The 9,167-nt window shown below is 45.0% G+C and overlaps 1 long non-coding RNA gene across 1 annotated transcript; it reads left to right on the top strand.

The window, feature by feature from the left end:
* Positions 1 to 548: 548 nt before the first annotated feature.
* On the top strand, positions 549 to 1,519 carry LOC311266428. The gene is made up of 3 exons (XR_014623711.1): positions 549 to 712; positions 1,027 to 1,124; positions 1,441 to 1,519. It is a non-coding gene; the product is annotated as an uncharacterized lncRNA (long non-coding RNA).
* Positions 1,520 to 9,167: the final 7,648 nt, after the last annotated feature.

Below are 9,167 nucleotides of genomic sequence, written 5' to 3'. Positions count from 1 at the left end.
TCTCTGTTTACTAACTGCCCAGCCTGTTGTGGAGAAACTGAAGTAAGTAACTCCAACCGTAGGAAACATTGAGACGCAGGAGGGAACTTGTGCAAAAATAAATTTATTTCAGTTTGTATATCTTGTGTTATTTATGTACTGTAATCTTCTGCCTTTCACATATGTCTCTCATGTCTGTCAGCGTTTTTGGCTCCTCATGGATTCTCTGAGAGTGCGAGAGTGCAGAACTGTCCTGTCCTCGTCTGCTGCGGCTCCCCTTTCCAGATCCCTCCAGAAGATCAACAAGGAGGAAGCTGTTGGCATCTTCACTGCACAGCATTCATGATTTAATACAGGACGTTGATAACTCCACAGAGGCTTTTCATACTCATAACACTGTTTTTTTTTTTTAAATGGGTCAGATGGTATATTTCTTTTGATTATTAATGGATAATTACCATTTTTTACAATCTGGACCTTATTTCTAGCATAAAATACGATCATTTACTCACCCAGATGACTTAGGTGTCATTACAAGTCGTTCCAACGAAATTAGATCCAGCTGAGAGCCGCGTATATTTCCTACAGCTGTTTGCGTATTTTTTCTACAGCTGTTTCATCAAATCATGCCTCATGTTGACATGATGTACCAACAGCTCCAGAAGAGGGACATTGACATGGTGTTCATCAAACGTGCCCTGCAGAACTTCACCAGCAGTGTTCAGGCCATCAGGTAAGATAATATAGAGTAATTATAATAATAGTTATGCACATGTTCATCACTAAATGTCAGCATGCTGTGATGGTTATAATGTATAGGAACTCAAAAGTAAGGAGCCAATTTAGTTATCTGCATTTGTGTGCATAAGTAAGTTTAGCACATCCAGAAATAGTGATATTTTTTCAGCCATTTCCAGAAAGTTGTGCAACACAGGCAATTTTTTATTACTTACTAGTATTACTGTTTTTTTTAAAGACAGTAATTATTGATAATGGCATTGACATACTGTAATCATATTCTCACACTTTTGATCTGTCTCCCTTCAGGGACCAAAGCTCCTCTCAACAGCAGCAGCAAGAAGCACCAGGTACCACAAGATCAAGGAGAGCCTTAGGAACAAGAGTAGCAGAGGCTGTCAAAAGAGGTATCTGCATTAATTACTGACCAATGATGTAGGCATACTCAAGTGTTAAACCAAGTGATAAAGTCACAATCTCTGTTTTTACAGAGTTAGATTCAGTAATGGATGGTAATCATTTTTTTTACTCACCCATTACTTGTCCATTATACTCGAACAAGGATACAGTAATAAGTCTGCATGAATAATAAAATGCATACTTTGGAACTGTGAGACAGTAGATACAGTAGATCATGGCCACATTCATGCCAACACCAGTAGAATTTTTTTTTTTTTTTAACAATTGTGTGTTACTGAGTATACATTGTTATCATTTTAACAGATCTGTGAAACAATCCTGGGCCATGCCAAAGACAGGTTCTCCTTCACCAGCTAACTTGTGAGTGCCGTGCTGCTAAAGGCAAAGCTGTTTGACCGGCATCTGAAAACATTCTTTGAAGAGGCTCTGAATACCACCGTGAGGGCATACCCAATGCCACACAAGGAGAGGCTCAGGACTGAGCTTTCTATCATCTACGAAAGTCCAGACTTCAGAGGCTGCTGCGGTGCAGTCCTGATTTCATTGAGAGGGTGATTGATCGCTTTGCTTGCTTGAAAGAGAGGCGAGCTAAATTCCAATACAAGTGATGAGTGAGTGCGTTCTTAAATGGTGAGTTGTGTTGTGTTGTGTTGTACTCTCCAAATGTTGAATTGTAAATAGTTGGATTGATTGCATATTGCCAGCCAAATATAAACTGAATATGTTCTGGAAAATTTTTATTAATTACAGTTTTGATGATAGTGTAATTTGATTTGATTATTGCTATGGCATCCATGATGTGTATCTGTTAATGTGTGTTTTATTGTGGAACCAAATTTATTGTATTTGAGACATTTAAATAGCCTAGCTATACAAAAAATACTGAATAGTATGTACATTTTATGTCTGGTGTTGCCATCTAGTGGTTGAACAGAAAAACCAAATTAAACAATGAAATGTGACACTGTAAAGCTGGCTAACTTACTTTTAATTATTATTATTTTAACCATTGAATGGGTCATTTTAGCCATCATTGCAACTTTTGCCTAGTGGTGGTGAAACCGAAGCTTTCTGAAGCACTGAACCACTTTGACACAGTTGCCCCGAGAGTGATGCACTGCTTCGAAGCATTCAATACAGTCAAAACAGTGACATCCCCCTGGTGTCTCTCTGCTCTGTAATGTGCATAATGGAGTCATAGTTATACGGTTGTGGTCTGTCATATTTGTAATTATACACATGTAAAGTTTCCTCGGGGTCAGAACCAGCACCACAATCCATTGTTTTCCTATTGTTCAAATCGACCGCTCTCCCTCTGCCTACGTCACTTCCGTTAAGCGTTTTTCGATGCGGAAGTAAAATTTTCTCACAAAAACAGAAGTCTTAATAGTGTATTTATAAATATAGTTTTAAGAAAAACTTGTTCCTACATTATTTTTCTAAGCATTGGTTTCGGGGTGTGTGTGTGTGTGTGTGTGTGTGTGTGTGTGTGTCTTTTAGACATTTAAAAAAAAACCTTTCAAGCCAGTGTGTGTGTGTGTGTGTGAGTCTTTTAGACATTTAAAAAAAACCCTTTCAAGCCAGGTTTCAGGTTTCAACCTTCAGAAACCTTTCAAGTTTCTGAAGGTTGTATGGGCTGGGGACTTTACAAACTGCAGAGGCCATGTCAGGATTTCAGCCTTCTCAGACAAAGCTTTGATCATTTATTAAAGAAAAGGGATTGTCCTGCCTTTTTAAAATTCAAATGTGTTGGTGCGGTGTTTAGTTCAGTTGGTAGAGCACCCACCCCATGTGTTGAGGCTATAGTCCTCACTGCAGGCAGCCCCGGTTCGAATCCCGCGTTCAGCTTTCCTGCCTGTCATTCCCCCTCTCTGCCTCCCATTTCCTGTCACTCTCTGAACTGTCCTATTAATTAAAGGCATAAAAGCCCCAAAAATATACTTAAAAAAAAATAAAAAATCAAATGTGTAAAACCTGTCTCCTTTTTTTTTTTTTTACCTTAAATAGTCCCCTTTGACCCTAGTCAAAGTCACTCTAGGGTCTAATAAACTCAAACACAATTGGCCCATGTATCGCGTACCATCACATAAACGGTATCATCATTGCCAGACTTGGCCCACATCTGGTTAACATATTATTTGCCTTGTCAGAAATAGACCAGAAGTGCCGACTTGATGCCAGATCTGGCCCAGACCTGTCTGCTACAGACGTGGGCCACATACAACTAACCACAAATGGCCCACATTTGGCATGCCATTACATAAACGGTACCATCATTGCCAGACCTGGCCCACATCTGGCTAACATACTATTTACCAGGTCAGAAATAGGCCAGAAGTGCCGGCTTGATGCCAGATCAGGCCCAGACCTGTCTGCTACAGACCTGAGCCACATACACCTAACCACAATTGGCCCACATTTGGCATGCCATTTCATAAACAGTGCCATCACTGCCAGACCTGGCCCACATCTGGCTAACATACTATGTGCCATGCCAGATGTAGGCCAGAGGTGCCGGCTTGATGCCGGATCTGGCCCGGACCCGCTTGCTATGTGGGCAGGTGATAAAGTCCTGAAGAACAGAGCTGTGGTGAAGGTTTAGGGTAGAGAGCAGAGATAGCAGGACTGTGTCGTCAGCGAATTTAACCAAGTGACAATTTGGCTGGGTGGACCTGCAGTCATCGATGTAAAGGATGTAAAGCAGAGGCGATAGGACACAGCCCTGCGGGGAGCCAGTGGAGGTGTGGAGGATGTCAGAGTAGGAGCCATTAACAAGCACCCTCTGTGACCGGTTGGTTAAAAAGTCAGTAATCTACATGGTCACTCCCTAACCACAACAGATGAGCATCAGTTTGTGTTAACTTTGTGTTAACCTTGTAGACATTTGTAAGCGTGTGCGCGCACGCGTGTGTGTGTGTGTGTGTGTGTGTGTGTGTGTGTGTATTTGATGGGGGGGTATATTTGTTTATAAAAGTTGGCGGGAGGTGGGTAATTTATTTTGAATTGTTTTAATTTTAGTGTTATGGTAATGTGTGTATTCATAACTTTGTATATTTAGTAACTGTTTTTAATTTATTGTATGTTCTATCTACCTGCCCAGGGACTACGGGTGGAAAATAGCAACTTGCTAAAACCCGGTGCAATGCATCTCTCCTTGTTATATGCAGGGTTAATGTTTTATTGTGCACTGTCCCTGTTCAAATAAAAGAAATAACAATAACATACAGCGCCGCTGCTACCATTATGCACAATACGCAATGTGCGTAAGGCATCAGACGCCTGGGGGGCACCAAAATACATTGATGAAAAAAACCATGGTAATCATAATCGAGATTTTAATGTGAAATCAAGTACTGTGTATGTTATAGATACTATTTCACTCTACAATCAGGACTACTTGCTCGCAAAATGAATTATTATAGGCCATCCCCCCTCGCCTCCGTGGTGCCCCCTTCTCCATGGCAGTGGTCTGGTCTGGTCGATTGGGCCTCACAACTCACGCCCACAACTCACGTTTGACTGCAGGCTTGACAGCAAGCTGTGTTTTTTTCCGTAATGGCAACGAAAAAGCAAGAGTCGGAGAAAAGAAGAACCAATAGTGACAGATCTGCCAACCAATCACGAGTGATTTTTTGTGTTTAAAAGTAGTGGTTTCATCCAATCCTGAGTGTGGAAACTCAAGCCAGGCCACACATTCTCTGGGCAGACGTGGTTTCGCTGCTATTCATATGCTAATTAGAGCCGTTTGCACCTCCGCGAGCTCCACATACGTCATGGTTCGTTTCCGACAATTTTTCGGCATTTTTTTTTTCCCGGCATTTTCGGCCTGTAAATTGTCGTTAACTGCCGAAAATTAGGGAGATTTCCTGGCGTTTACGGGGCCGAATATCCCACTTTTCATGCAGTGTGGTCAGGACCAGCACAAGGAGGAACACTCTACCTAGAACGACACCCTAACCCTAACCCTGAATTGCTGGGTGATGGTAGTTGATCAGAGCTGGAGTCTACAGACTGGTCAGCTGGGGTTCATGATGGGTTAGCTGGGGCTGTTGATGGGCTGGCTGGGGCTGTTGATCGATCAGCTGGGATTGATTGTTGAATGAAGTACTGGTGGTTGGTTGTTCATCATCTGGTTCTTCCTCTTGGCCATGTGCTCCTCCTTGCACATATTTCAGCATTGACCCTGCATATTTTTTTTAGAAATACAAAGGAAAGGGATTAGCATAGGAGGAGACAAAATACTCAAACATTAAGAATTTCGAATATTACATACAGTTTAAACATTTAAAACTGGAGTCATGTAGCACTCCAACCCCTTTTACACCACAGCACTTCTAATCTTTAAACATGAACTTCTTCTGAAAGCACTACATGCTACTGTTTAAATAGAAAGCTGCATTTTGTTGTAGTGGAAGGTTTAAGCAGGAATACAGTTGACTCTAATCTATTTAGATTTTACTTAATCTAATGTAAATCATAATATAATTAACACAATTACTGCTTTAGGATACAGCTATATTTAGCAAGTTTTCAGACCCCTCTAGCGACTCTTTTTCAAAAAAGCGACTAGCGACAAATCTAGCGACTTTTTCTGGTGTTATTGGAGACTTGTGGAGACCCTGACGTGAAAGCACGTATCGTTCAACGAGCAGCGGGTGCTGCCGTCCCAAAGCACTCACAGGCGGCCCAGTCCTCGCGCAACAGTCCCTCCCAGCTGCAGTCAGAGCGGGAGAAGTTCACCCCTCCCGTCCACTCTGTGAGTTGCTCATGGGCGAAGCCGTCGCTGGCTGATCCCACCCTAGGTTACAGTCAGGGCTGGATGTAAATATAAAATTTTCTTTGTCCAAAATAAATCACTGCACTAAAATAAGTTCATTTGTAGTTCTAACCACATTAAGGGTGTTTTTTATCTCTCCCACAACGTTATTCCTCTCTCCTACAGCGTCCATTACAATTAAATGCACATGGCCAGTTATGCACATTAGGCAATGACGTCATTTAGCAACTTCTAGCGACTTTTAGGACAGCCAATAGCGACTTTCCTTACTGAGGAGTTGGCAACACTGTGTCAGGCCTGGGCTTAAGGGAGGACTCAGAAGCAGAGGTTCAAAGATCAACAAACGTTTTATTTTGAAAATGGTCTTCTTTGCTCAGTAGACAGGGTGATAAACAAATAGGCTATGAAACCTTCTATAACTATACTAATGGCAAACCAGACAAATCACAGAAAAACAAAACAAACCAAGACTGAACAAAAAATCACTCCAAAAGGGAGGAAAACTTAATAGGCTGATCTACTCTAATCGTCAGAGGAATGACTATGAAAATGTATAAACAAAAAACGCTCCAAAAGGAGGGAAACAAAAGGAGGCTACAAACTTAACTACACTGCACTCCTAAGCTAGAAAAACTGTAAGAACTCCACAAGGGAGGAAAAAACAACAAGGCTATGAAACAAATACTAGATCTAGAAACTAAACAGGAAAAACTACAACAGAAAATCACTCTTCTAAAGAGGAAACAAGGGATATCAAAAATACAAACGTGGTCGTTGGAATCGGGCAAGGCTGTGGACATGAGGGCTGGAGGCACACGAATAAACGAGACACTCTGGCACAGGACAAAGGGAGACGCAGACTATAAGACACATGAGGTTAATGGGGAACAGGTGGAAACAATCAGGGATCAGGGGAGACGTCAGACCGGTGACACAAGAGGAAGGGCAAGTGACCTGAAACGAGAGGAGGGACCATAGGACTCTCCCTGACTGGTTTCACCTGGCTGACGTGGAAAGTCGGGTGTACGCGGAGGGACCGAGGCAGACGAAGTCGTACTGCTGCAGGGCCGATGAGTCTGGTGACAGGAAATGGACCCACAAACCGTGGCGCCAGCTTCTTGGAGGGGACCTTGAGGTGAAAGTCTCTGGCCGAGAGCCACACTCTCTGTCCCGGCCGGAATGTGGGAGCCGGCCGCCTCCTTCTGTCCGCTGCCTTCTTGACCCGATCTCCCTGTCGGATGAGCACCTGGCGGGCTGCGGCCCAGATGCGGCGACAACGTCGGACCATGGCATGGGCAGAGGGGACCGTTACCTCTGATTCATTGTCTGGAAAGACTGGGGGTTGAAAACTGTAAGCACACTTAAAAGGAGACAAGCCTGTTGCAGATGTTGGTAAAGAGTTATGTGCATACTCAACCCAGACCAGGTGTTTGCTCCATGTTGAGGGGTTCTGGGAGACCAGGCACCGGAGGCCGGTTTCCAGTTGCTGGTTGAGGCGTTCGGTCTGGCCGTTGGCCTCCGGATGGTATCCTGAGGTCAGGCTGGCTTTGGCTCCGATGAGCCTGCAGAACTCCCTCCAGAACCGTGACACGAACTGGGGCCCCCGGTCAGAGACAATGTCTTTCGGGAAGCCGTGAATCTTGAAGACATTGTTCATCATGATCTCCGCCGTCTCCTTGGCGGAGGGCAGCTTGGGCATAGCAACAAACCTCACCATTTTGGTGAATCGGTCCACAACTGTGAGAACAGTAGTATTCCCCTGGGATACCGGGAGCCCCGTGACGAAGTCCATGGATATATCTGACCACGGTCTGGAGGGGATAGGGAGTGGCTGTAGTAGACCCATGCGGGATCCTGAGGACGTCTTGTTCCGAGCACAGATCGAACATGCCTCCACGTACTCCCGAACCTCCGGCTCCATGGACGGCCACCAGAACCGCCGGGAGATGGCGAACATGGTTCTCCGAACTCCCGGATGGCATGAAAGCAGCGAGGTGTGAGCCCAGTGGATCACCTGTGGGCGCAACTCAACAGGGACAAACAGGCGATTATCAGGGCACCCACTATTTAGCACCATTAGCCTGCTTCACCTCCTCTTCTATCTGCCAAGTCACCGCTCCAACCACACGGGTCAGTGGAAGGATGGGCTCTGGTTCCTTGGCAACAGGCTCGGGGTCGAATAGTCTAGACAGGACGTCTGGTTTGACGTTCCGGGACCCCGGCCTGTAAGAGATAGAAAAGAGAAAACGGTTAAAAAACAGCGCCCACCTGGCCTGGCGAGAGTTGAGTGTCTTGGCTTTTCTGATATATTCTAGATTCTTGTGGTCAGTCCAGACAATGAATGGGCGGTTGGCCCCCTCTAACCAATGCCTCCACTCTTCTAGGGCGAGTTTAACTGCTAATAGTTATCGGTTACCAACGTCGTAGTTCCGTTCCGCCTTGGACAGTCGACGTGACAGGAACGCGCAGGGGTGCATTTTACCGTCATGCTCTGATCGTTGAGAGAGGACGGCCCCGACCCCTTCGCTGGAGGCATCCACCTCCACCACGAACTGGCGCTGCGGATCTGGCATGGTGAGGATGGGAGCAGAAGTGAAACGTTTCTTGAGGTCCTGGACCGCCCTCTCTGCTTCTGGAGACCAACAGAACCGCACCTGTGTGGAGGTAAGAGCATGGAGAGGAGCAGCTATTGCGCTAAAGCCTCTGATAAACCGCCTGTAAAAGTTCGCAAATCCCAGGAACTGCTGAACCTTCTTGCGGCTATCAGGAGTAGGCCACTCAGCTACAGCGCTAATTTTAGCCGGATCCATCTGAACCTTTCCAGGGGCTATGATGAAGCCCAGGAAAGAGACGGTGTCGGCATGAAACACACTTTTTTCAACCTTAACGTACAAGTGGTTCTCCAGCAGTCTTTTCAGAACCCTGGTCACGTGGTCTTGGTGTGTGGCAATGTCGGGGGAGTAGATTAAAATGTCATCTAAATATACATAGACAAAAACGTCAAGGAAATCTCTCAACACATCGTTGATCCTCGCCTGGCAGACAGCTGGGGCATTGGTGAGTCCAAATGGCATGACCAAGTACTCGTAGTGACCACTAGGTGTATTGAACCCCGTCTTCCACTCGTCCCCCTCTCTTATGCGGATCAGATGATAGGCGTTTCGAAGATCCAGTTTGGTGAACACCTTGGCCTGCTGAAGTTGATCAAACACAGAGGACATGAGTGGAAGAGGGTAACGGTTCTTTAATGTGA

This window comes from Pagrus pagrus (assembly GCF_965226575.1).
Source record: "Pagrus pagrus genome assembly, chromosome: 12".
Taxonomy (NCBI): domain Eukaryota; kingdom Metazoa; phylum Chordata; class Actinopteri; order Spariformes; family Sparidae; genus Pagrus; species Pagrus pagrus.
This window is presented reverse-complemented; position numbering and strand designations above follow the sequence as displayed.